Source organism: Pseudopipra pipra, chromosome 3 (assembly GCF_036250125.1).
Source record: "Pseudopipra pipra isolate bDixPip1 chromosome 3, bDixPip1.hap1, whole genome shotgun sequence".
NCBI classification, from domain to species: Eukaryota; Metazoa; Chordata; class Aves; order Passeriformes; family Pipridae; genus Pseudopipra; species Pseudopipra pipra.
The window spans coordinates 32,890,730-32,913,700 of NC_087551.1; the positions used below are offsets into that span (position 1 = coordinate 32,890,730).

The 22,971-nt window shown below is 37.2% G+C and overlaps 1 protein-coding gene across 7 annotated transcripts in view; it reads right to left on the reverse strand.

The window, feature by feature from the left end:
- The window catches only part of LTBP1 (latent transforming growth factor beta binding protein 1), a 192,408-nt gene that overhangs the window by 153,659 nt on the left and 15,778 nt on the right, over nucleotides 1-22,971 (reverse strand). The gene's annotated exons all lie outside the window — the stretch shown is intronic.

Genomic DNA, 22,971 nt, shown 5'->3' on the forward strand with positions numbered 1-22,971 from the left:
GAATATGACCATGTGCACCAGAAGCAACCAGAACTTGTAACACACATAACGGATGTCTATGCTGACTGCAGCCAACCAACCAAGAGACTTTAGCATCAGCCCCATGAACGTTTCCAGTGTACAAAATTGGATTAAAAGATAAAGCTCAAAGCATTACTGAGTGCAAAGAGCTGAGGGAAAATAACAAGGAAGGCTTTTAAAGGCACTGATATTCACAAAGCTAAGACTGCCCATGAAGTGCCCAGGCAGAGAAAAGCCAGGCTCTGGTCCCAGAGGAAATTCCTTAGGGAACGTATGACAAAAATACAAAATAACCCTTAATTCAAAGGTAACTGCAGTTAGTTCTACAATAAAAAAGAAACATTTTTTCCACATATTGCATAATCAGAACTATGACAAGACATCAATCATTATTGCTTTCAAGAATGCCAATGTAAAGGCGTGATGAGCACATCTCAAATTCAATTATGAGATCACAAAAAAAAAAATCTCAGAAATCTTTATGCTTAAGGATATCGGTTTCCCAGCAGAACAAAAAAATGTTATCAGACCTTACTTTTCTCCTCCAAAGGAAGTGCCAGGTGTGCAAGTCAGAGCACTTTATCCCTCTGTAATACATACTGATTTCTTACATAAGCAAGTACTAGCAGATGTATTACAATATTGACTTTGCCAAAGTGTTATACACAAAAAGTGCCACATGCTCATATGAGAACAAATGATGTTTTCATGTTTGAATGGGGGGATGGTTACTGACCATTAAGAATCTTGATCACATTTACTGAAGGCTTTCTAATTTTACTCGACAAGAAGCGTAACATGCATAGTACTTTATGATGAACAAGCCTTGAAAATTTCAAGATTAAATCCAGACTCCATCTGCATTACGTGTATTTATCAGCAGAAGCTCTTTTTGGTATACAAAATCAGCAGTAAGATGACAGTACTGGCTACAGGATACACTTCATAAAACACTCCAGGGACTGCTCTTCCTAAATTACACCACAAAATTTAGCAACCCTAAAGATGGGGAGTCAGGAAAAAAAAAAAAACAAAAACTCAAACCCCAAAGTTTACCCAAATTCTCCACAGCAGTCACCTAAATTCAAGTGATGAAACAATGGCACATCTGGGAAGTCTGGAAATGATGCAAGGCAAGAACAGAAGTACGTGTTGTGCTGTACCCCTGAGGGTGAAAAGATGAGTGGTGAAAAGTTTTGGATCTAGAAATAATATTTGTATTAGGCCAAGAACACTTTTAACATCTAAGTTAAATGTATAATTACTTTCTTAGCTGAACTAGATAAACAACTCATCTATTTTTTCATACCACAAAATTGAGCAATAAAGATTATCCTTTGTTTTAAGTCATCACCAAAATGGAATGTTTTCATTTGTGGATAGAACCAGGGAAAGGGGGGGTCAACAGCAAGCAGTTACACTTAGCAGGAGTCTAACTTTGGGGGTCAGGAGCTTCCAAAGCCTTGCGACATACATGTACAAATAGTTTGAACATAATATCACAAAAAAATATTTTCTAATTAAGATAGTAAACTCATGACAGATCAGATGACAGCAATTCCAAAAAATTGTTAGTGAATTTTAGTTGTTGGTTGAAATTCAGCCATATAACTTTTTGTTCATTAAAAATGCATACATATGATGCATTATAACTATGTGTTCATGATCATGTATTTTCAGAAAAATAACATCCAGGGAAATCACATGTTTGTGCCTACATGGTCTAATGTGTCAATAAAGATAAATGGAAGGTAGCTCTAATCCTTTTTGTGTCATTACAAGATCCCTGATGTAAAAAATTCACTTCAGTAGATCTAAAGAACAGACTAAAGCTAACAGAACTAATAAAGAATTTGTTCACTCTCATGACCTGGGAAATTCCTCTGCAGAGAAAACCTTTGAAAAGAACCTTGACAATAGATTAACAAAAATCAACATGCTTTATTTATACTATTAGAGACAGCACAAAAAAAATAATTAAGCTCCATCACAACACTATTTATGAGATTGTTTAATAATGGAGACCAGATAAGGCAAATTTTACCTACATGACTAATCACTTCAAGGTCTAGGAAGAGCAGCATTTTAGGAGTACCTATGCTAGCTTAGTGTCCCTGAATCAGGAGAGGTACAATATATACCTTTTAATTTCAGATATTAAAGAAAGAAAAAATAAGTTCAGTACACCAGCAGTAACTCTTGTCATATATAGATCACAAAAACATTTACATTGGTCTGTGAAATGTTGTAAAAGAGTATTTGAGGAATCTAGATTTAAAAATAGGCTGTCTTTTCCTCATTTACTTGCTTAATTTAATCCCACTATAAAAAGATTGGTTGCTTGAAAACTCTGTTAAAATAATCTTTCAGAAAGCAAACCTAGATAATATTAAGATATAATACTTTTTTTCTGAGCAAGGTTCATGACTACAGGGCTAAAGGTGAGTGTAGATTTCAACTCAAAAATTACTCACCCCTCCAGTGCTAATGAGCCCAATGAATGCTATAATTATAATTAATATCATAATGATGCACTGGTTTTATTTCTAAAATTATTAGGTAAAAGGTAAGTTTTTCTAGTGCACTGAGGTCAAGGATGAAAGCTAAACTGTATGAAATTCTCAATTTTACTATTGATCCTGCTCTACCAAGCAATACAGCTTACTCCAGAGACAGAGAAGTTCACATAGAATAGGCACACATTTATTTTGCTCCAATTCTGTATCTGTAAAACAAAGATCTACATCACCATCTAATAAGATACTGCAAAGTATTCAACAATGAAAGGTTGGTACATATGCAAAAAGAATACCAAAACAGTTAAACTGGTTTTAATACAATCTGTTTTCCCAGACACTAGCATAAAATCTGCTGAAGTCAAAGGCAGAACTCCCATTTATTTTCTTACTGGCCATGATTTCATCCCAGGACTTTGTTACTTGTCAAACACAGCTTTGCACCTTTGGACTTTAAACCCATAGATGCTACATTCAGCGGTCTTTACCCTGCCTTGGAATACCAAAGCAGAGATTGTTCGTGGTTCCTAACTCTGGTTGCTGAAACCCAAATTTGTCACCCTGGAAGGCAGTGAAATGCAAACAAACTTAAAGAACACTGTATCCCTGACTTCAGCCCATGATCAACACAGGAATAAAGTATGTGAAAGTGATCTAATTCCTTATTATAAAAATAAGTCCAACTGCACTTCAAATTCAGCCTGCAAGAAAGTAGTTATGAAGAATTTCTGACACACGGCTGAACCAACAGTGTCTGGAAGAACTTGAATCTCCTATTCCAAACCACTTTGCCTACTTGAAAAAAAATAAAAATACTGTGACCAAAAGCCCAGACTGCATTCCAGAGGTCTAGGAATAGCTTGTTTTCCTATTTGCAGTTGGTAAATTTGAAGTCTGTGAGGCATTCCTCTGGTTTTTAAGGATGTCTCCGATTTCTCCTCAAAAATTCACTTTGCTTCTTTTTCTACATGTAAAATTTTGCTTTCCCTAGAACTACAGGTTTGTTATATGAAATATTTTTCATAGTTAATTTTGAGAAAATATAATTGCTAGACATGCCTTCTGATACTGTCCCAGTCCTTAGTTTTGGTACAATATATTGGGCGTATTTTATAAGTTGCCGAACCTTGTGACTTACAGCTTCATGTTATACACAGGCACAACAGTAAACCACATTTAACAATACTTCATTTTTTTTTCTCCCTGTTGCATAAGGGATGTTTTTTAAACATAAACTGAACACTGTCATTCCAACAAGTCTAAACCATAAAAAGGACAAGTTATAAAGTGTTTGAGATTACATCCTTAGGGCTCAAATTAGAAACTTCTTCTCATATTCTTTTGATTTGCATGGTTCATTATTGAAATGTCTGCTAGAGTTTTTTTCTTTCCTCATTAATGACTTAAAAAAAAAAACCATGCTTGAACTCCTAAATATATTAAACTAATTTAAATTATCTTAAAACGCCCAGTGACTGCCCAGCAAACCAGAAAAAGCAGATGGTGCTTCTGGAAATAATATACTATTTAGTTACTGAACTGCATGCATAATGAATTACAAAATAAACACATCTAATTAAAAAATATCATCAATATATACACATACAATTTGGAGTTTGTTAAAGCTACTAAAGCATCACAGTAACATAGAAACATGAAAATAAATTTAAAAACTGAAAATACCTTTTTAAAAATTATTTTTATTTAAAAGAGAACATTTATGCTCTTTATTTTCAAGGGAGAGGGAATAAAAGAAAAAAGCAAACACTTATGTACATTCCACAAAGAAACAATTCAGAATTACAATTAACATCTACAATCTCATTGGTTTACACTATAATTTTAAAGAGCGTCTGCTATATCTAGGTTTATTAACTTAATAAAACCCAAAAATTTAAGTACAGCATTACCCTCTACAGGGATGAATTCTATTATAGAATTTTCAAAAATTAAAACATGGTTTCAACAGAACTGAAACACCATCCTTAATGTGACTATATTTTGGGCTCTACAGAAAAAAAAATTAGTCTGTTACTAAAAGAAGTATCTTAATTATAAACCAAATCAGAATTTGCATTTTCAAATCAGATATTGACAGAGACAACCTACTGCCAAAACAAAACAGAAAACTTACTGCTGACAATACTTGCATAGGCTAATGCATGTTGAATGACAAAACTGATCAAACAACCTTATGCATATACTAAAACATAGACAACTTGTAAACAAAATCTACTGAGATAATTTGTCATGATAGGAATGTAAGTAAAATAGTACCATCTCAGGACCACTAATAAAAGCCTGTTTTGGAAACATCCTATTCTGCAGTGACAGCTGGTTTGTAAATTACATATCCTCAGCAGCCTGGAAGAATTTGTTCCTCTGAATTTCTGGTAACTGGCGTTATTGCCAAAAAGACCTTTTTGAGGCTCATATTTAGCCCCTTGGTTCTACGTGAGACAAATGCACTTCTACCTTGGTAAAGCAACAATGATTTCAGAAATCTCTGGGTATGAAACCAACATTACACATTTCCAGGTCACTTCACTACCTTGAGTCATGATGATGCTGAGCACATTCTTCCTGTTTCCAGCACTTAAATGTTCCTGTAATTGCCTAGTATTTCTGCACACTTTGAGTTCTTTGGCAGGACTCACTGCTCATTGCTATTTTTAGAAACTCCAGCAATAAATACCATAGGTACCTGCCCTTACACACCATTTAATGCTGAAATGGCTTTGCTGTTTGGAATCCCTGGGCTTACACACTACTTTTCAACAAAGAATGAAAGATGGAGCAGTCACTACTCATCTCCAGTTCTTTAAACTCTCCTTTAGACTTGTTCAAATGCCTTCATCCTCACATAAGAAATGAGCAAACACTCCTAGCTCCACTATGCATACTCACAGACAGTGGTTTGAGTGATGAAGGCACTAGTTCTACCCTTTCAGCTGAGAAGATACAACAGTGTTGCAATCTATCCTTGCTCCTTGCCGGCCAGGCAGCCTGACATCTTGAGATCAGCTCCTGTTCTCAGTGGGAAATGGCTGAATCATCCACAGGTACTTTTTGTATCTGCAGTATCCTTCCAGGGGAGATGGATGAAATTGGATATCTTTCAGCAACAAGGAGATACCATCAGCATCCTACCCACAGAGATGGCTTGCCCAATTACTGCTGCTCAGGATAATGATAAGTGACTTTACTGATACTATTAGTAGGCAGACGACAATCTTCTGCTTCACAACTGAACAAACTAGGGCTGCAGTCTGGAAATGAGACACAAGATTGGGAGGGACAAAAAACCCAAACCAGTAAAAAGCCCCACACAAGGGCCATAGTATGCCTAGGACCATCCAAAGTTAAATAACAAGCAGAGCTGACTGGCTGACCTTTTATAATCCTTACAGCCTGCTGCTTCTTAGCTTATAAGAAGCTTTTTCTCATACACAGACTTCTACATACATGGAGATGGAAACAGCTATAGTAGAGACTTATTTTCACAATTAAAGCAATCTAGTTATACCCAAATAGTATCTTCCGTGCATACTTGTTCTAAAAGAAAAGTTTTTTTTTAGCTCTGCTTACCTCCTGATGCAGTACTAATGCACTTAACACTTGCGTCAAGAAAAAAATGAAGAACCTTCCTTGACAGAAATGAAGATAAAAACCGACAAGCACCTGAAAAAATACCCAATTTCAAAGTACAGGGCACATAGCAATTTCCTACTAAAATTAATCAGCTGGATGTTGAGAATATTTTGACTTTCAAAGTACCCTCAAATTTTTTTGCATTCTCTGTTCTGCAGCTTATGGCATAAGTTGCTGTAGTTCTAAGAGCTATTCTGTAATGTATGAGGTTCTGCAGTTTCATAGTTCTGAGTGCTTTATTAGAAACTGTGAATTAACAAACAATGATAAAAAGAGCAATGTTTTAAACTAACATAACAAAGGGTAAAATTTGGGCTGTACTTTCAGCCGTAACTACTTTTCCTCCCTACTGATCATTTGAGTTCTTGACTATAGTTCCTATGAATGCCAAAACATTCTGTGTGAGGCAGACACAGAGAACTACACACAAACTTCAATAATTTCATTTTACTAAATTCAAAAACTATTTAGAAAATCATTACAATAAATATAGTGCACACCAATTACAACTGATTTAAACTATACAGGATCTGTTGGGGATTTCTTTGTTTTGATTTGGTTTGTCCCCCAGTAACATAGGAGGGATGGGAGGAAGAGAAGCAGGAAGGATCAGAAAAGCCAAGAGCTGACATTTGAATTTTAAAAGGGAGGCACACATTACTTCTTCAATTCTCTGTAACAAGTTTGACAAATAAAATTATATATTTTCAGAAGACAATAATTGTAATTTGTAGTTTAACTGATTCTAAAACTATTTACCTGAGTCATATAGCTCCAGTCAAAACCAGCTATGGCTCCTCATAGCATGTGTTTAAGGGTACAGCATGAATAGTAATTCTGGAAGATTGTGCCAAGCATGCTAAAAGTCTACAAATAAGTCTTTTCTAGCAAGCACTACCATATTAAGAAGATAAAGATTTTAAGAACACATGCATACTGTTTTCTATACAGTTAGAAAAGTTATCAAACTGTTTTCAATTACTATAACTGCATTATACTTTGTGTACCAGCAGGATGTTGAATCAGAATAGCAACTACTTCCAATGTGAGTCACTGGAATTTTAGAACTTCAGAAATATAATCAAGAAGCACTAACTTAGTAGAGCCACGCCAAGTTCAACTTATCAAGGAACTTGACAACTAATACGCATAGAGCTTATTATCTACCCCTCTCACCATCAAAAAGAAGCCCTGGATTTGAACTGTACTTGTAGAAAGAGAAACATTTAACAAGCCTTCCCACAGAATTTTCTGTCTACAACAGTAGAACCACCACAGACTTAACAGAAAGAAATGGGTGGCAATCACCAGCTTTTATTGCCTCTTTGGTTTCATCCTTTTAATCTGGAAGAATCTTCCTTCTCCCCTTTCTCTTAAAGGGGAAAATAAAAGACTAGTCAAGTATTTTTTAAATGCCATAATCAAGTTAAAGGGTAATGTTTAACCATTTGTGTTAGAGATGCATTGTACATAGTGTAATCAAACAAACTGGAAGTTATGCCCACTGAACTCTGCACCTCAATCTAGGTACACAACTCCTATAATCTTCAGGACATGTTTAGTAACATACACTGAGACAAATCTTTTGTCTTAAAAGATGAAAGTTGTAACTTGGCACTTCTGGTCTTGTTTCAAGAAAATTTTCTTTAACCAGATATTTCCAGTTTGAAAGAGAAAAAAGATTCTATTTATGATTGCACAACTTAAAAAACAAACACAGAAAGCTAAGCAAACCACAGTCTTATGTTTTAAAACTCTACCATATCTTAATCAGGATGAATATTTTGCCCATTTAAAGAAAATTAAATTAATTGGAAATGTTATAGAGCGCCCATGAAGCATGACATTTTCAAGAAGGGAGCACAGCCAATGAAAGCAACAAATGCTCATATTAAATTGAGAATCATCTAGTTTCCATAGCTACTTTTTAAACAATCACGAGCGCTTATCGTTTCTTAGAATGACCTTGTTTACTATGAATAGCTTTAAACTGGCTGTTCTCAGAAAGAGCTACTTGAAAACATTCATAAAAAAGTATAATAATCAAAAGCAGCCACTGCTTTAAACTTTTAAAGAAAACAAATAAGTAAAGAACAAAACAACAGCAAATAACACATTTACCTTTTCCATAACATCATCAGTAGTAGAGCATAAGCCTTAGGTACCTCAACCAGGATCCCAATCTTGCCACGTGAAACACTTAAAAAATGCCCAGCAAAACAAAAATTGCAGTGCAAGGATCATGCAGGACACATGCTCACTACAAGAACTGGGAATCAAAGAGGAGTTCCAAGAGTATCAAGCTTCCCAAAGTGAAAATTTGTCACCAGAGCTCCCCTCCTAGTTAATTTCTGTAAGTATTTATTTCATTTTCAATAAGGGCAACACAAAACAAGTAAATATCAATTAAGCAGATACAAGCTATATCTTCTTTTCCTGGTATGAATAAGCTCTGCATCATATAGAAAAAGCAGCTGCAGTTCAAGTTATGTGACAATACAGGACAATATGACAATGTGCTGCTACCCTGTACAGAGCAACCCTGATGGTGTGTAACTTCAAGGAACTCAGGGTCTCCATGGGTACTTAGCAGGCTTCCCTAGATCTTACCCTTGGATAAAGTTAATGCAGTCACTAGGGAAGCTATAGACTTTACAGAGTTACACTGTTTCACTTCATATCCCACCAGGGAATCAGGTAGGCTGAGGCTTAACACCCATGACATCCTCAAAAGGAGCTTTGCCATACCGCATGAAAACATTTCAGGAAAAACTGCATTCATAACAGTAAGCCCGGTACTTTTCCTCTCACTTGGTTAAAGGACTCCATGTGCAGGTGGAGTTAAGAGCACTAACAGCAGAACACTCAAGAAGAAATAGCAATATCCACACAAAGCAGCTTTCCAAAGATCTATTAAGTGCCTGAAAGCAAAATGGCAGGAAGACTGTGAAAACAACTGCCTATGTCCTCTTCCTCTAAGACTGACCAGCTGAACCAGCCAGAAGCAAAACCTGCATCCGCCAAAAAAATTACATCCCAGCTACAGAACTAGGAAGCTATGAACAGTGCATGTCTCCCTTCTCCAATGGGAACATGAAAAAGGTGTGAAATGCCATCCCTTCAGGCAGACTAGCTGTTACAGGAAGGATTGACAGACTGACTACTCTGGAAGCACCCCAAAATCATCTGCTTTACAAGGAGCACTGCACATGGAATTGCCAGTTCTCCTCTACTCTTTAAATAATAGTAGAAATTGGCAATGCATGGGAGGAAAGGAAGAGGGGCAAAGGAAAATAAATAAATAACTGAATTTATACACCTCTTTTTCCTTCTACAATCTCGTGTTCTTCAGTCTACATCCCCTGAATTCCCATTAGAAATGTTCCAAGTATAGGGCTGAGGGTTACATTTATTTTTAATATCACTTCCAGAAGCACATCAAGAGACAATCAAATTTAGGAGTTCACTGGATATTTCAATAGACCGTCAAAAAAAAAAATATTTATAGATACAGCCCTCCAGGGTGCAACAGAAGGAAAATACTTCAGAATGCAAAGTGTACTCTGTAGTGAAAAGCCGCTAAAAACCACTGGAATAGCAAAAGGGGTAATGAGGAGGAGTTGGCTTCTTGCTAAAGATCTGCATGTGTGCAACGGCTGGAATACCAAAACAGGCATTATATAATAGCAACAAAAGCTGTTCAAAGCAGTAAGGATGCACAGCTGGGGCTGTGGTGACTGGCAGTTGTCCTCTACTTCAGAGCTTCAGGGTTCCAGTACAGGAAGCAGGACAGATACCAAAGCTTTTGCTCTAGTATATAAATGTATATATGTATTTCTGCTTCACTGTTATTATTAATTTCACAGTGGCATCAATTCTACAACCGTCCTTATCCACCATGCAGAAACCAGAACAGAATCCATATCATAGTAGTATTTAAGATCAGAGTATTCATCAATTGAACAGGCTTTATATGTTTGCTACCTATCCCAAAAGCACATACAGGTTATAAAACACAAAATGGCACAAGAAAAGAACTCTCCCAGTGTAAACCCCTTACAAAGGAAAGACTAATTTCATACTCCCAAAAACTGTCACATTCTAAAAGTACTTTAAAAAATACTTAAAGCTAAAGAGATTCCAGACTCAGATATTGCTGTCCAGAGGTGATTGCTGAAGATTACCAAAGTATTAACTTTGCTCCAAGATGATCTGGGAGCATTGTTCAGAAAAGTTGAGTAGCATCCTGGTGGGAATGTATGTGTGGAATCACAGTGAAATTTAAAAAAAAAAAAAAAAAAAAAAGAGTAAATGTATTAAGATTGTAAACTTTGTAACTAGGAAGCTGATGTAAAGACAGAAGTATTGCCTACAGTCTATGAATTTAGATCTTGGTTTACTGTTTCCTGTACCACACCTTTAGACTAATTCTTGAGAACTTAATATTTATAATATTGTTATAAAATATTTTGGAATCTTGTTTATCATACAGAGGCATTTACTTTTTATGGAGGCAACAGTTTTAGGCTGAAGAAAGGACATAAAGAAAAACCTTTTATGATGAGGATGATGAGGCACTGCAACAAGTTGCCCAGAAAAATCGTGGATGCCCCACCCCTGGAAGAGTTTGAGGCCAGGTTGGATGGGGTTTTGAGCAACCTCATCTAGTGGAATGTTCCTTGTCCATGACAGAGGGTTGGAACAAGATGGTCTTTAAAGGTTCCTTCCAAACCAAACCATTCTGTGATTCTGGAAAAGTGCCAAATGACAGCACATCTCATGCTCTAGAAGTGTCATGCTCTGACACTTTTTGCTAACAGTCCACACAAACAAGGTGCCAAAAAGGTTGACAGTTTAAGTGTATGGCTCAGAAAACAGTATAAACATTTGGGACTGCAGGGTTGTCAGAAACCAGAACAAAGAAACCTCCATGGCAGACACAACTCCATTTAAAGCTTGATGGAAATGACACATATCATAGAATTCTTAAATTAGAAACTGGGAAAGAAAGTATACAGCTCTGAACAATGCGGTCACAACTTCTAGTGAAGTCAGTACACTCAAGTAAAGAGCAAAGCAAGAGTTGGTAACAAACAAGTAACAGTGAGAAACAGAACAAACTGAAAGCTTTTTAAGCAGTGTGCTTTTTAACAGAGCAGGCAACTGAATCAAAAGTATCTGTGCTTCTAAATGAAACATTGTAAGTTCAAGAAATACAACTGAGAAAGAATGACCAGACTCACCAGGAAGGAATCATTCCTGTCTTAGGAAAGTAAAAGTAACTGGAGGACTGGGAAAAATCCATATAATATTCTGGATATGAAACAGATGACCTGGTGAAGGACTGATGCTACTTCTCAAAGATTAGCCTTTCAAATTTGTGATTGATATGGTTAACTTGCTGATCTAACAGAGTATCTGTGATCTGTTATTTCAACACAAAGCAGAGGATACACAGCATTAGGACTATATTACTAGCTGCCTAAGATGGTGACGGATACCGTATCACTGACACTACAAGGTCAGAAAACAACCATAGTATGACATTTCAGTTAACCCCCAAAGCAACAGCACAACACTAAACCAAAATTTTCAGATGTAATTAAAATCTTCAGGGATCAGCTCATCAGGAATGCAGAAGAATAAAATCTTGATTTGGCCTAAGCTGTGTACAGCATCCAAATCAAATGTTACCACTGAAGAGACACTGCAAGAGTAAGCAAAACAGTTAACATCCTTGAAGAGGGAACAAAAGCCAAAGATTCTCTACAGCAGTTCATAATTCCAAAACAAGAATGAAAATAAAATGGAAGCTAGTTTAAAAATGTTAATGAACTAAAAAACTGTCCAAAAATCTTTAGACCCAATTAAGAAATGTATTAAAGGAATGTACACAGAAGAAAAGACCAAAGAAGGCAGTTCCAATTAATTCTTCCCATCTAAGCTCATGAAGGAGCTTAGAAAGGTTCCTATGCCTTTCTCTATGAGGTATTCTCAGGATCTGTTTCAAACTGAAGGACAACAGAAGGTGAGGCAACACCAATAGGTCATTAGACCAGATGATTCTCATATAAAACTTAAAGAAGTTAAGCAAGATTCAAGATCCTACCTCTCTCTACTATGTAGTACTACAGGCACAACAAAACACACACCAAAACTAGATGGGCTTTAACATTCCTTACTTTCATGTGGAATGAGGTTTTTTTGAACAGTTTGCTACAATTCAGGCACAGTGTCTGGAAAGGTGAAATAAACACAGTAAGCTCTTGGAGACTGACTGGAATCTTAATGAAGCTGTTTTCTCTCTCACTATAATGAAGTTGTCTGTGTTGGCTTCCTAACACAGATGAATTGTGGCTGAATGACAGGGGAAGGGGTGGATGATTCTTCTACAAACATTTGGTTGATCTTTCTCTCACACTAAAGACACAATTACTAGATGAAATTGTACAACAGCATATCCAGGCAAAAATTTCCCTTATAGAACCCCAATACTGACCGCCCTTTTCTTGCACCAAAGCTTTACTCAAGCAAGTGGTGTCACATAGACACATAAAACAATAAGCCAACTGGCTTTTGCCATCCCACGGATTAGCTTCCTCCTTCTGTCCGGAATAAGTTCTGTTTGGCTTGAGATTCCTGCTGGCTCCCTAAAATTTAAGTCTTTCTATCAAAAAAGATTCCTTTTCTGAGAATCGTTTTCCTGTCAAAGATACTAATGAAAACACTGAACATCCCGTAAGACCTGTTTGTGAGATCTTCACTTAACTAGATGATAGCTCAAGTGTGGATAAAATGAGATGTTCATGCAAAGGTAGGCTACATCATCTCAGGAACAACAATAATTCAGTTGTAGGACACTGGAGATCAATCTCCTAAATGCCTTGTATGCTGGTACAATGGTGATACTTCATGTTTTCAAAATTCTTTCCAAGATATCTCTGCTTTTCTGGTGGACACAAGTTCACTGCACATGTACAGTACCTGACATGGCCAGATGCTATCTCTCCACTGAAAGTAATCCGATTAACTCTCAAGAGAAGTGGATCCTTGCATCTCCAAAGACTTCACCCCAAACAGGTGGAGTAGAAATCACAAGTGCTCACATTCAAAAGGTCTTAGAAACAAGTCATTAGAACAGACTTGACTTTGTCCATCAAAACACTTGAAGCTTCCCTCAAGGCAGTTTGCCATAACAATCTGCCCACTTCTCACACCATGGTGAGCTAACAAGATCTATCAAATGATTAGCCTATCTCACAACAAAGTCATGTTTTTTCTACATTTCACACCCCACTTAAGTAAGACCATGGTCTTCAGACCCAGGTCTATTACAACTTAATTAACAGCAAAAATACTCAATCCAACAGAGGTAACTACAAGCTATGTTAGCTTATCAATTAGCACTGAAGTGTGTATCAGCAGTGTTCAAAAAAGACACCAAGACTGACATTGTCATCAAAAAATAATCTCCATGTTCTCTGCCAACACAAACAACCCCAATCCTGAGGGAGACCAGCCATTTTAACTAAGCAGTGACTTCAGCTCTTATAGTCCAATGACTACATTCCCCTAGAATGATGAATGGAGGTGTTCTTAAGGGCTGACTCAGTGTCTGGCAGCACAAAGAGATGAATAACTACCTTTGAACCAGTTTTTGTTCTAGCACACATAGATCAATAGCACTGCCAAAGACTACAGAAGTGAGAATAACTGCAGTATCAGAATCTCAAAACACTTGTCTCAACGTACCAACAGTTGATGCCAAAGATCCTGTGTGTATGCCCAGTGCTCCTGCAGCTATGAAATTAACTCTGCCTTCAGCTGACAGCTTAGAAGTTCATTACCAGTCCCAAAACATTTCTGATCTTCACTAGGCATTGTGTGAGGACAAAGATTCAGCTGTGAAGGAGACTCCCCATATAGAATGCCCTGCTATAGTAAAAGTATGTTAATTACTGGTTTAGAATTTCTAGAATGAGATTCATCAAACATGATGAATACGATCATGTTTGGGATCAAGAATATCCAGGACAGCTGATCTTCCTCAGAACAATATCCTGCACTGAGGATGTAATTTTTTTAATCCAGAACAAACTTTTTTGTAACTTTAATAGCAAAGCAAGAAGAACTCTATCATTATGAGGAAACTCCAAGAATTAACTTGGCTAATGGGTAAAAACGTGTTCTGAAGAATAGATGGACAACAGCTAAGACAAACTACACAGGAGAGGTGCTGCACTCCTGGTATCCTTTGTAAAGAGATAGAGCTGACCACTAAATTCATCAGCTTTCAGGTGATTTGCTCTGGGCAAGAAATCTGAGCAGAGAAGGGGTATAAACAGTCATCCCCAAGAGAAAGATCCTAAGGACAAACACACAAGCATTGCCCTCTCTACACACCATTAGTTTTATCTAGACAATTTGCTGCTTCTGCTGCTTGACTGTCCCCATGCCTGCCCCTACGCATCAGCAGTGCAGGCTGATTTTGTGAGGACAGCTACACCAGACTAGCAATTCATGGGGGAATGGAGGGGAGAATGCAAACACATGGACTAGGACAGGACAACACATCATAAGACAGACAAATAAATATTCTGTTATTTTTCTTTTTCAGGTACAGAACAGGAATAGAAGTGTAAGTCCCGTTATGAGAAAATGTTGTATTAAATGAGGGTCTTGTGTCCCCTCACCGCTAGCTGTACTGTGGTCCACAACAGAAGCTGAACAGAAGGATACCAAATAATTTGGGATTGACTGGGACTGCACCTCATTTGTTTAATATGTGTACTAGTAATCTGCTTACAGAAGCCATAAGAGAAAAACTGAGTTTACATTTCTTGATTTGTGTCCATCTGTCATTAGAAGAGAGGCTTCACTTCAGTATTCCATAGAAAGAATTATCCACAATGAACAAAAGAAATGGTTTAAAATAATGTGCTGCCAATAAATGACATAATCCAGTGAATTTAAACCACCCTTATAAAAATTCTGGCATTTGACAACATGAATACAAACCCTAAGTAGAAGGAAAAGCAAAGCTTGCCACCTACTGCCCAATGACATAATAGTACACACTGGTATTGTCTATCTCCTTTTAATAGACTGTCTTTTCCTGACACAGAATATACAGAATTGCATCTTCAGTTGTCTTTTTAATGAAACAGAAAACACAAAACCAGTACATGGAATATCTAAAAGCAGTCTTTTCCTTTACACTGCCTATAAAATCCCTGACAAGCCTGAAACATGATTTATCATAGCATATAAGCTGACAAAGAACTCCTTTTAATATCCTCTAATGGTGCTAGAGGCTTTCATAAAGTCTGTCCTTAGCTGCATGATAAGTTTTAAAGGGAGTACTTTATACTTAAAAAAAATTATTACAATACATAAGGCCTATCAGAAAAGATTTCTTTTCCTGTACACGTCTGGAGGAGATATTTTTAAAGCTAGAGACTACATCAGTAACAAAACATGGCTGCAATGAATGCTGCTTTATGGCAGATACTTTGTCCCAGAAATTACATGTCTCAGCAATGGAAACAATGCTTCTTTACGTTTCCAAGCACAGAGAAATTCTCTTTGATATTTAGAATACTTCAGTGAGCTATTAGTCCAGAGGTATTTATTTTCTTAACATATCACATATAAAATCACTTCTGAATAACAGTATGTTCTTTCCTTAGTGTAGGAAGTTTCTTAACTTAAAGTCAACTAGTCACGATTCAGCTCCCTATGTAACTTCTAAGCACACCAGCAGACTTATCTTCAGAAACAATACAATGCTGCACACTGCAAATCAGCTAACAGTACACCTTTGGATCCTCCAAAACTGTTCTCCAAAGCCACGTGAGATAATTCAGGGAAAGTTTGATAAAGAGAAATAAACAAGGACTTACTGCAGAGTCCCTCTAATAGGCTACTGGTTGGTTACAAAGTCTCACTCAATACTTGAACAATAATATCAGGAGAAGATCCTGCTCTCTCCATCTGCCTTGCATTCTCTACTGGTTACACTCATAGAAAAGAAATCTGTCCCTCACCAGATACTGATGAACAGTAACACCTAAACTTCAACACAAGACAACATGAGTAATAAATCTTCTTGGTTGTGATTAGACTAATAACTGATTGTAAAACAAAAGTTTTGGATTTCTGAGCAGAATTTATCAAAGTGCAAGAATACATGGCCTTTACAGAGCTTAGGTAAAGCGGAAACTGCTTCTCAGTATGAAAAAGCCTGCTTCTCAGTGAAGTACTCAGAATCTAACACTGAAGAAAATCAGTTTAATGGAGATGAAATATGTGTGTCATTCCTAAATCATGAGCAGAACAGGCTATTTATAATAGGAGAAATCAACGAGGCGTTTGTAATTAATTAGACAGCCCCAATCCTGAAAATACATCTGCCTTTGTCTAAGGCCAGTTCACATTATGTTAATGAAGATTCTTAAGCCAGCTAGTTATCTGCTACACTAGCAAAATGCTAAGACTAAGTAAATCCACTAAAGAGGGGTTCTTTGTGTCTTTGTTATCTATTTAATAAGTTTATTAACAATGAATAGTGATTGGAAGGATAAAGACAATACCAAAAGTTATATTAATATACAAGACATACAAATCAGCTAATAGGTATGACTAATATTATTTTAAAGGGCTGAAGATCAAATATTAAGCAAGATTTCTGATACAAAGACCAAAGGCAGATACATCTACAAACATGAAGCCTTTTCTCCAAGTTCAATATACCTGAAACAAAGGAAAATGTTGTCAATTCAGTGATCATATGAACATTATAACAGTAAACAAAAAAACCTACAGTTTTCTAAAGACATAATTTTTCTGAATCGTATTTTTATACCTGATATCAGTAAAAATATTCTTACCTTGCTTTTCTTCCTTTGAAAGTTAAAGGTACTTCCTTTGAAAGTTAAAGCATACATTACTTTTCCACTGAGATCTATTTCACCATCTCTAAAGTTGGGGGGAAACGGCTCTTGCAACGTTGTTTTTATTTCAGCCACATCTTATAATCACTACTGTTGCACAGTAGCTTGCTTAGGGAAACAAACTGTAACCTGAGTGGGTTACTTTTATCTGTTTGGCTAAACAGTCTCAGTAAAGTATAAAACTGTTGCATATTGTTTTAGTATGAGAAGCATTTGCTAATAGAGAAACCTTTTTAAAAGCAAATGTTCTGAATGCCTAGAAAGACACTTTGACACAACAACAGCAAGATGTCAAATAAACTTTAACAACCCAAATACACCTTTCTGAAACTGAAAACTCACTGTCACGCTTTCCGCAAAAAGCTGTGCTCCTTCACCCCCAGCAAGCCACTGGAAAGAACTACTTCTGATTGTTTCTCAACATCTCCTGAAATAATTCCCTTATGATACTTGGTAAAAGTTTCAATAGTTATACAATTTTTTAAAAAGACAGCCTGGAAAAGCTACTTTGGAAGAGAATGTACCATTTTGCAACACAGTAACAAAGAACACTGAAAGCTCCTTAATAAAGCCCCTATACATCCCCATGTGAACACTGTGAATGGCCAGGTATGTGCATTTTTAAGTTAGGAAAAAAAAAATTCTATAGTTTGGAATGGTGGCTTACAGTCCTCTAAGATCAAAGCACCAGTACAGTTTTAGAAGTCATTTTCTTTCCTGAAAAGCAGTGCCTTGAAAACAAGACAATAGTTTCCACACACATGGTACATGCCTAAATTATTATGTCTCTATTTTCCTGTATTGATATACAGCAGCATGAACATACTCTAGTACCACTCAAAGAAAATAACTTAATGACAAGTTAATTAAAAAGTTGACTTTACCTCATGGTGTGTTCAAGTTGCTGGGATTGTGTGAGGGAAGGGTACACTGACATTCTGAAACGAAATATGCCTTACAGGACAATATGGATAAATGATCTGCATAAACTCAAGTCTATTAGGAAGAAATTAATAACTTGATGGATAATAGGGTGTACTGTGGTTCCTTGCAGCAGGTCTCTTGTTAAAAGCACTGTGCAGAGGCATCTCAGAATCCACCCCAAATAGCTCACAAAGAAAAAGTAACTTCCCTTATTCTTCCTGCAGCCACCTTGCATTAGTGAACCTAAAACAAGCACACCATGAGTTCATTACACGTCAGAAATCTGTACTGAAGGGCTGCAGTACATAACCTGCAAACAGACTCCAGTTTTCCATTTCTCTGACACAAACCAGTGGGCTCGAGAATTGCTAGAAAAGCCTCACCTCTGACTACTGAAGTTAAATATTTAAGTCTGCGAAGCAGTAACACCTCAGTGTTGCAAAGCGCATGGTGCTAATACAAGTTCTCAAGATTTAGATGTTCTTTTCTTAGAATAACACAAACAGCCATGTCCCAGGGCTCTAGGAGTGCAGAACGCAGTAGCCCATGACTTACAGACAAAAGCTCTGAAGCACCAGGTAACAATCTATGGTTGTATCCTAACAGTGTGGTCATGGCGCGCTCAACATGCTCAAGTACGTGCTCAGGTGTATCAGGCCTGAGCACATATATATGCATGTGCCTAAGAACACAGATCCAGTTCTGAGAATAGGAAAAATCAGATTTAAAAATATTAGTATGGAACATTTTGCCTAGAATCATAAATAATAATTTCCAAGACATCATCACTTCAGTTGCTTCCAGCTCCCCGGTGTAGATGAAGAGAACATAAACAAACTTTTCTACAATCTTTTTTCAGACTATCACCTGGTCAGTCATCACAAACTAATCTTAGAACCAGAAGTTTTAAAAAATAAATTATATGCAGTCAAAGATACAAGAAGGAACTATTACGGAAGACAGGAAATAGCCAAAAGAGCAGTCTCATACTTTGCAGTAGTCCGCAGTCAAGAGTTTGTACATAGTCAATCCTTACAGATTTTAAATATATATGTAAATATATAACTTACATATATATATTACATAAAGAATATATTCAATTTTCAGTTACAACTGTCCTACATTGCTGATTTCAGTAGGGTCACAACAGCATGCTCAGTTCTTCTCTCAGGCATTTTTTTCCCATCTAAACTCATGCTAATCTCACATCAACTAGTTAAAATTGGGAAAATACTGGAAAAAATGCTATATCCTTCAACAGAAGGAAAAAATTCAGGTTTAAGATGCATGTTGATAGGTTTAATACATTAGCAGGCAATATGCCAGAACATGGAACTAGACCTAGTGATCCAGGAATAAAGAGGTTTGGAGGGGACCTCTTAGGAAAGATTTCTGGGTGCATCAGGCATACCAGTAAATCCAAATCTGTCACCTGAAGTCTGTGCATCTACCACTCCTTCAATGAGCTTTGCTTTGCCCACCATTAAAACAGATTTTCACGTTTCATCAACAGCTGCCTTCAAAAGAGACTGAAAGAGGAATGCTGTGACACTGCCATGGATTACTGAGCTCCAGTTGGTTGATACCGTACACCTTCTGGTGACCATTTCCAAAACTGTACTAGAAAGGTCCCTTTAAAAAAACAAAAAAATCTTCTGCTTACACAGATGGTAAATGCAGAAAATCAAGCTGTTGGAGCTATAATGTTGCCAACAAGTGAGAACATGAGATGTGAAAGGAACACCCAGAGTTACTGGAGAGCTATCACAGAAATTCAGGCCTACAAAGCATGCCTGTTACTGAGATCAGAATTCCCAACAGGTTCCAATAAGAAGCAGATTTTTGAGGCACCACTTGTTTTCAATTACAGCCATCTACACCTTCTGCTAACATTCTTATGAGATGAGACCTTGTAAGTGACAGTATCTATCTTCAGACCAGAGCCATGACAGACTTACTGAATCCAGGATATTCCAGGAAATTAATCTCTCTCCAGGTTTCCTTCTGTTCAGCACCTTATTCTTCAAAAAAAAAAAAAAAAAGTATCTGGAAAAAATAAATGAATTCCCTGCTTCCCTAAATATCATTGCCACCACGATCCTAAGAAAACATGCAAGAACACATCTTGATAACTGAGCTGGAAAAGTTGATTTCATAAACAAAACAGAAAAAAGTTGACAGAGGATGGCAAAACAGAAACACTGTAGAGGCAAGCCTCTTCTAGGAGCTGATTTAGGTGTTCCAGGTTGGGTTCTGCCCTGGCTCTCACCAGTCCTTGACAGCTCTGCATGGCAGCAGTGTCCAGACCAGCGTACCAACCACACTGACAATGGATGACTCCACTTTCTAGGACATTCCAAAAATACCTAGGCAGCCTCACATAACATACAAAATCACAAGACACTCAAAGAGGAACTGAAACAGGAACCAGCCCATTTTCTCTGTGCTAATGGCAGAGACCTGACCTCCGAAGGATCTTTCAGTCCTGTAAATTGTCCTAATAGCCATACGTAAAAACTACTGCTGGCACTCATTTCAACAGCTGTATCTAAATATCCACCTTCTGCTGCATTTGATATGACTGCTTTGGTTTGTGAAACAGCCCATTTCCTCTCCATCTGCTGCTCCTATGCCTGCCTCCTGCCAAGGTTGTAGGCTGGCTTTCTCATGACTCCAGAAATTCAAGTTTCCATTTTTCCACTCTATTTTTAAGCTGGTTGAAAAAGATTTATCTTTATGTGATCTCAAAGACTAACAGATCCAGCTACCTGAAAAGGTCTCTTCACAGTTAGAAGAAAATCCTTAGGCTGAGAAGGGTCACATGAACAACAAAGCCCACCTGGGTTAACACTACATATGAAAGCATGCAGAGGCACTTTGGATAACAGATGACTGTTTTTTCAGCCTGAAGTTGCTTCCTCTACATCTGGGATGATGTCTCATGCAAACAGGTACTGAGATTTTGGTGAAGCATGACATGCTGTAGGTACCCTCTAGAAACACTTTGAGCATCATAGCCCAGCAACTATCATGGTAGCACAGAAGAATATCAGTTTAGCATCACCTCTTTTCTTACAAGAGAAACTCTTTATCCCTGAACATTATTCCAGGAATAATGAAAAATAAGTCTTCTTTAGAGGCTGTCACACGCCTTTTGAGCATAGTTTTACAGCACTTGAAAGAAGACGGGTTTTTAGAGTTTTGTTTGGTTGTGGGGTTTTTTTTAGGTAAGAACAAATTACATTCTTCTCCTTTTTTTTTTTTTCTTTTCCCTGTTTTCTTTCTTTGAAGTATATTTTACTACCTATTTTGGAAAACTGGTCTTTATCACAACAGAAGGAAAAATTCCTTCAGAATGGTTGTGGGCAGAGGGAGGAAGAAAAAAAGACATGCAATATCCTCTACAGGAATCAGTACTGATAGACCAGATAATTCCTGTCTTCTTTGTACTCATGTGCTGTGCACTGCACTTTGTGGGGCTAAGCCGAGACACCAGGTGATGAGGATTAGCAGTCTTGCAGGTCTGGATGGAAAGGAGCTGAAAAAAGCCTGACGATTTTACTGGTAATTTCCCCTTCATATTAGTCACTTCAATAACCCTTGCTTCACTTACAGGCACGAAACTGGACTCCAAGTACTATGAAATACTAAAATTGGGTAGAAATTTCTCTGTCTTTCAAGACTATGGATGCATTTGTTCCTAAAGCCCACTCTGATCTACCTTCTACCTTTCTCAAAGAACATCCTAGCTTAGGGTTTAGAACTCCAAGGAAGTTCAGGTAAATTGTGTTCCTAAAAGTGTTCCTACAACACATGTAGGAACCTAGTTTAGCTTGTGGATCCAGAGTTGGATGAACCAAGACAACAATAAAAAGAGTTGGGAGGGTTTAGGAGGAAAAAACCTGATAAAGAGGTTACAAGACAACATCAAACAACACTGGCAGTGCCCAGTGATCTCTGTTCTCAGATGCAGCTTTGAAAAGGAGTGGCAGGATGTCCTTTGTTGTCACAAGCATATGACCACTCAGGTGCAGAATTCTAATCACACACCACCCTTCCACATTCATTTTTACAGTTCTGAACACAGGAAAACACAGTTTATTTCCTATTCCTGATTATCTTGCTCTGGAGACTAAAAGTGAAACAGTCTGCACCCTCCTTGCAGCTCTCGGAAAGCAAGGCCTGTTAGAGGACAGAAACACTTTTTGTCACTGACTTCACCTCAAACTGGAAGGACAGCAGTTGCTGCAGACACCTGCACCTGTTCACATTCAACTGGATTGCCACCCTCCTGTGCATCTCCCTCTCCCCAGTATGAAATGCAGCTTTGAAAGAAAGTTAAGGTCAGACACATCAATAAAAACAACAGCACAGAGAAATTTCAGACTCACTTAAAGTGAGTAATCAAAGACTGGCTAAGTCACCAGCTACTGAAGAGGCAGAGAAAAAATTCTCTAACAAGATGGTTGTTTCCTTGATACCTATGACAGTCAGGTACAATCCTGAACCTCAAACACAAGCAAGCAGAAGCATCCACTGTAGTACAGCCATACACACTTATTTTAAAAAAAAGAAAAAATATTGCAAATAGAAGAAGCCAGAACACAACATAAGCACTAAATCTTACTCTCCTCAGTCATGCAAGGTGTTAAAATTCCATGCTAGACTCTGTTTTAGGCTAAACTCAAAAAGTCACTAGTATAAATTAAAAATAATTCCTCTGAAATTAGTACAGCATTGTCATTCTAAGGAAAATAAAAGTTGACTGATATTATGAGATATTCTGTTCAGGTGAAGAAATCTGGCTTGTAAGCAACAGAAGTTTAAAAATCCACTAAAATCTGACACTTAAACAAGAAGCTCTTTAAAAAAAAACAAATCTGTGAGAGTTTCCAAGTACGACTTTT